The sequence below is a fragment of the Anopheles bellator genome, chromosome 2 (genome assembly GCF_943735745.2).
Source record: "Anopheles bellator chromosome 2, idAnoBellAS_SP24_06.2, whole genome shotgun sequence".
Lineage (NCBI taxonomy): Eukaryota > Metazoa > Arthropoda > Insecta > Diptera > Culicidae > Anopheles > Anopheles bellator.
In genome coordinates this window covers 35,075,457-35,081,456 of record NC_071286.1, presented here as the reverse complement: position 1 = coordinate 35,081,456, position 6,000 = coordinate 35,075,457, and positions in this window count along the sequence as shown.

The window sequence follows — 6,000 nt, the reverse complement described above, 5'->3', positions numbered from 1 at the left end:
TGATTGGAATTGGAAGCTCTTCTCCCGATTATTGTGTGCCTTTCGCCAGCATTATCGCCAAGTTTAACGCAACGAACCGTGTACCGCACCAGGGGTCAAGCATCATTCATTAACCCCGTGTACCCGGTCAAGTTCTGCCACTGAACTCCGATTCGTTTTCGACTTTCGATTCGTCGGTTCGTTTGGATTTTAAATAATTTAAATGAATTAATGAACAGAGTCGCCGGCCTAGCCGACGCCAAGGTGGCCAAGGTGTGATTGGGGCTCCCTCCACAGCCGTGCCACAGCGTTCCACGCAGCTTCCGTGTGCATTGTGTGCGTTGCGCACAAACCGGGGAGGGGCGAGCCAAACAGCCGAGAACTACATAAGTAATAATGTCCATTTGTGGCCATCGAGGCAATAATGATGATGGAAATTTATTTCCAGCACCATTTTTCAATCACATAAAACTGTCGTCCGCCGGCGTCGGGTCGGCGCGCACCAGAATGGGTTAATTCCTAATGGATTGGTTCGCGGCCATCCCTGCCACGCGGAGAGTGCGCGTAGATTGGGATGGTTTTTATTTTCTTGTTTTACTTTCGCCCGTTTTATTTTATGCGACCAACCACGGGTCACCGAGATTAAGATTATTTTATAACAGGCTTAAACGTGAAATCGCAGTAATGGCCGCAGTGGGTTGCGCTTTGGGTTCGGCGAATTGGATCAGATATTAAGATTGGTGCAATCGGGATTGCGTAGGTTTTTTATGGAGGGTATCCTTGGGCTCGGGTTCTCCCAATTTCGGTGAACAATCGCTCGAAGGAAGTATGAAACATTGTGGTGAATACGTTGCCTGACTGATTTTGAAATGTGAAATTGATCGATATCGATAGCCACAAACAACCTGAATAATGTGCAATGCCTGAGATACTGGAAGGACCCATCTCACTTTAGAATAGGATAGTGTTAGGTTTGGGTTTTATTCTTGAACTCGTATCTACCAATTAAACAGTCCAGCTTATGGCATGCAAAAAAAGCACAATTCTCTGCTGCCCCAGCTTCTCTATGCTAACATTGTTTTTTTCACAATTGTAAAACAATTTTATTACTCATCAGAAACTTTAAATCGGAACGCCATATTCATTTTGATCGAATTTCGCATTAAGTTGTAAATTGGGTCGTTATCTATTGAAAACCATTGCGGATCAAACATTTGCCGATTACCTTTGTGAACGCCAATTCTATGAATGTTTTATTTCTCTCGATTAACCTCAACTGCCAACTGTACACATGGCCTTACGCCGACCGGGTGAAATTTTTCCATTTTACGAATGGTTTCGTTGGAATTTTGTCAACATTTGCACAATTTCCACACGGCTTTATCGGGATCAATCGTTTCAATAGATTTGAATCAGGAACGCCACCACTCAATTGAAGCGAGTACAAAACACCCAATTCCTGTTGCCCTTGCATTACGCTGACCAAACGTTGGTTCGATGCTTAACGAGAATGTTTTTCCAACATCATTGTTCCGGTTGCAGCAACACCGTATTAAACCGCAGTGTAAAACACGAAACAAACTAAACGATGAAAGCGCTGTAAACATAATGCAAAAACTGTTCATAAACTGCGCCCTTCTTCTTCGGTTCGGCCAGCATATTGTCGTTTAGTTGAATTTCACTATCGCGACGGATGTTGTATGACGGATTTTATCACTTTTTTGTCGCCCTCGGCCGAATGATTAATGCATCGCACCGTCGCGTGGGTCATAATCGTCCGAAATTTGCATGAACAACTTGAGTCACGTTGGTTTGCATACACCGGGGCCCTTCTACGCGAAATCACGAACGCCCTGCCACCTTTTTAAAGACCGCACTCAAACAGAGCGTAAACATCAAAAAGTGAACACTGGCGCTTTCGTAAGAAGTCGCTACACGTAAAACTATGAAATCCCTGCACGGTAAGAACGCACGCAAATCCACTTCCTAATTGCAAACTACAAAGTTATCCACCGGCACACGCAGCGACCGGTTGGAGATCAAAATGCATTCCAATTAAACGGGAACCGCAAACCAAGGGGCCTCCACCGAATGGAGGTGTGTGCGTTCGAGAAAAAAATAATTTTCCATCTTTCCGCGTCATAGGCAGTGGTGCGTGCGCGTGTCCCGCTGGCAAGCATCCTTTCCGAGTGGCTGCCGCTTCGGTGCCACGCGCAGAGGGCCGTCGAAATGTGGCAACCGACCGTGCAATTCTGTGAAATTCTCGGCAGCCCACCGCATGTGGGCTGCCGAGTGCTAGAATTTAATTGCTCATCTCATACGTGATGTTTCCCAGCCGTACGGTTTCGTGAAGGGCCGTAACACCTTCCACCGTTCCCTTCCTGCCGACCGGGGACGCCAGCCGGTATCCGTTTCCGGCGGCCCCCGTCTCAGATCGATGGCCGTAACCGTAACACGATACTTTGCCTTACAGCGCACACGGTACTTGAATGCAAATCCGGAATCGCTCGAATGCGCATTTGCATTTCGGCCGCTCGCCAGACCGGTCTGCACGACTGGCAGGACACGGCACGGACACGGCCGGCGGTGGGTTGACGTCACCCACTCTGCCATCCGCAACGCATAAGACGCGTCCGCATCGGTTTGCTCCTTCGGGCCTTCGGGTCCTGTTTGCCTCGCACGCACGCCGACAGGGGGGTCCGTGGTTTCCACCGCAAACAAGTGGCTCAGTGGTGTGCCGTACTGTCGACACCGTGAGCTCACCATCAGGGGCCGTCAGTGAAACCACTGCACGCATCCTGCGCACCGTGCACCGGGTCCCTGGGATTTTAGGACGGGCGTCGATTAGGGTTCTATTTCCGGCAATGTGCGCGTGGTGGTTCATAGTTGGGATTTTATGACGAGTAACATCACCCAACGACTTCACTGTTGGTTGAATTGGTCTTATCTGAATCATCTTTTGTCCGACCTCTGCCTCTAGATCGGGATCGAGGAAACTAAGGCCATATCTTCATCGCGTTATTTTGTCAATCGCTTTAGTAAATGAACATTTGAAAATTAATTAATATTAATTATGTTTAATTCGTAAATTAGTTTGGCAAAGCACAATGCATTCGATTGGCAACACTGATCAAACATTGATGGCTGATAAATTGTTCGTGTAATCGTTCGTTTTGTTCGATTAGAGAGACAATTGATAGATAGGTCTCATTTTACGGAATGATAAATTACTCATGTACAGAGATTAAGTTCTGCTCATATCGATAAATCCATCTAGCTGTAGCTAGTATTATCTAGGAAAGAAGGATCTGAGAAAAAGTCAACAGTAAATAAAGGAGCGCAGAATAATACACAACGTACAAAGCTCTTTGGGACGCGATACGTGGAGCAATAAAAGTGGCCTTAAGGATTCGAAATTTGAAACTGATAAAATTGAAGTAAAAATTATGTTATTAACTCAGGTATATCTCAAAGCGGGGATCGGTCCTAATTCTTAGCAAAATAAGAAGTTCCCCGTGTGGCTACAGCTGGAGTATAGTTCGTTGGGATAAGTGAGCCGCGGAACCGATATCTGACTCTGAATAAGAATCGGAAAATAAATTTAGAAGAGTCGATTTAGTCGATTTAGTACAATTTAGTCGGCTTAAAAGAGGAGTTTTGAGACGAATGTGGAAGTGTAACGAGCTTTATTTTGGAGGATACGCAGTTCACCTGGAACAGCATCAGCTCCAGCAGGATTTCAAAAGCTCGGTTCGAGTCAAAGGAGACAGTAAAACGCTATAGCGTCTTTAGACCTCAAATTGCTGAATAATCAACATATCTCGCATTACATCGTATCTAGTTCTTACTGAGAAGTAATGATGAATGACTCAACTCAACAAAAGCTCAAAGGAAGGTCGTCCCAATCGAAGGCATTCCACTGTTCCAATTCGATCCTCAAACATGCTGCGCAAGGACTACTGAAAGTAAAATTTGAATAACCGCATTCACCGTTAAAAAGATGGAGAGAATGCCACGGCCACAACCTTTCGCACGGAGCTTTCTCGGTTGGGTAAAAAACGCCTCCACGGAGAGTACCGTTTCCGGGCCGTTGACCGCAATTGGACAGTGCAAATATGCGGGCGAACCCGGTCCCGGGAGGCCATGCTTTCCAGCCTGCCGATGGATTTACTTCGCACGGCCTCGGCAAATATGGGATATCTCGTAGGTTGGCCCTAATGTGCCGTTGGTGTGCCGAGAATTGGTGGGATGTGAGCGGACATTAGTGAGCGCTGAGCTTTACACGGAAGCCCGGCACCTGGCCTTGCAACATTATCTGTGGGAAATGATAACAATTTGGGGCGGTAAGTAGAAATTAGACAGCCGTACCGGTTGCGGTTATGCTGGAAGAGTATGCTAAACTTCAATTACATTTCGGGACTGTTTCGTTTCCCGTTCCCGTCCAAATGAAGCTACTTTGGGTCTACCGTCGCTTCGTAAGTGTTCCCTTACGAGGATGCAGGATGACGACGGTTGACATCGGCCACCATCGGCCACCACCATTGTCAAACAATAGTGGACCCGTTTCCCGCCCCCGATGTAATCGGTGTGTACTGTGGGGTGACTAATTTGCCCCTTTTTTGCCTCCCTCCTGGCAGCTTCGGAGCTGGTCTCTTTCCCGTTTGGCGCATCATGCGGGCTGTTTTTTCCAAGGGTGTGCTATCCTTCGCTTTCCGGTGGCCAGTTTTTCTCAAATTTGTTATCTTATTTATTCAGAACCATGAATCGGGTTAGGGTCCGGAGTTTTATCTAATGCCTATGACACGTCATATTGGGTGCCCATTTACGTTTCAGGTCTTCACAGGGCACTGGCGCTAGTTGTAATTCATATCATTCAACAAGTGCTATTTTGATGAGTTGTTGGCCATCTTCCACTGACATTTGTTGCTGTGGAGTCTTCCGGTGCCGATGTAAGATAGCAAAATGACACCTGGAACTCCTGGCATGATTAAGGAAGCCTCCAAAGCCACCATTAAATGCTGGTACAAACGCTTCCGTCACTGACATTTGAAGCGTGAACTCTAGAAAAGTTCTAGGAATCTTCCGAAAGACTCCGCACATTTCGTCCTTGCTAGATGGGTATCGCGGCGATCGCTTCGGTGGCCGTCAGCTGGCCTCGATCGGGACGCCCTAGCGTGTCTTTCGCTCGATCGAGCTAGTCTTGATGGTCGATAAAGATCTTTACTCTTCAACGTTCGTTTTAATAATCCACCTCCACCAATCGACGCCGTTTATTATTATATTTAGTTTTAAGTTTACTTTCTTTTTCCATACAGTCAGATTCAGCCGATTCCACGGCTCACACATAGCAACGAATTCTATTCCAGTGATATCGTATACTTTAGTTTTAATTGCCCTCGTTTGATCCAAAATTTGATATGCTTCGTCGATGCTTGATCAAAAATTTGAGATTTGAGATGCTTTCAGAAGCCGATTTTGTATGATCTCTAGTCTTTGGCAAGCCTTGGTGTCTGCACGAACTCTACCACGACGAAACGAAGGTCTACTTCTCCAAATGGGGGGCGCTGCTTCTTAACGGCGAGTCAGACTTGATAATGATAGGTCCAAGGATAATGGATAAGATGAGAATAAATCCCACAACAAGGACGAAGATTTGACAACTCCTTCGGAGACAACGTCAGAGCAACTAAGCGCCTAAACTAGGTGAACTATCTGGTGCCAGTAGCCACAGAGGAACACGGAGTTCCCCGAGAGTCATAATGCTCGAACGGAAGACCTGCAGCACAGGGTTTCCACACACAGGATAGTGGATAAAAATGGTGTTATAGCTGTTACATTCTAGAACAGAACACTAGGTTCAATCCGCAACTCACTGCTCTGGGTGCGGACTGGAGCGACCTTCTGAGAGTCTGAGACTCTACTGTGACTTTATTGTTCTTAATAACTTCTTATAGTCTGCACTCGTCGGAGTGGGTCAGCTGACTTGTGGTTTGCGGAAACACCTCGATTGCCAAAATACAA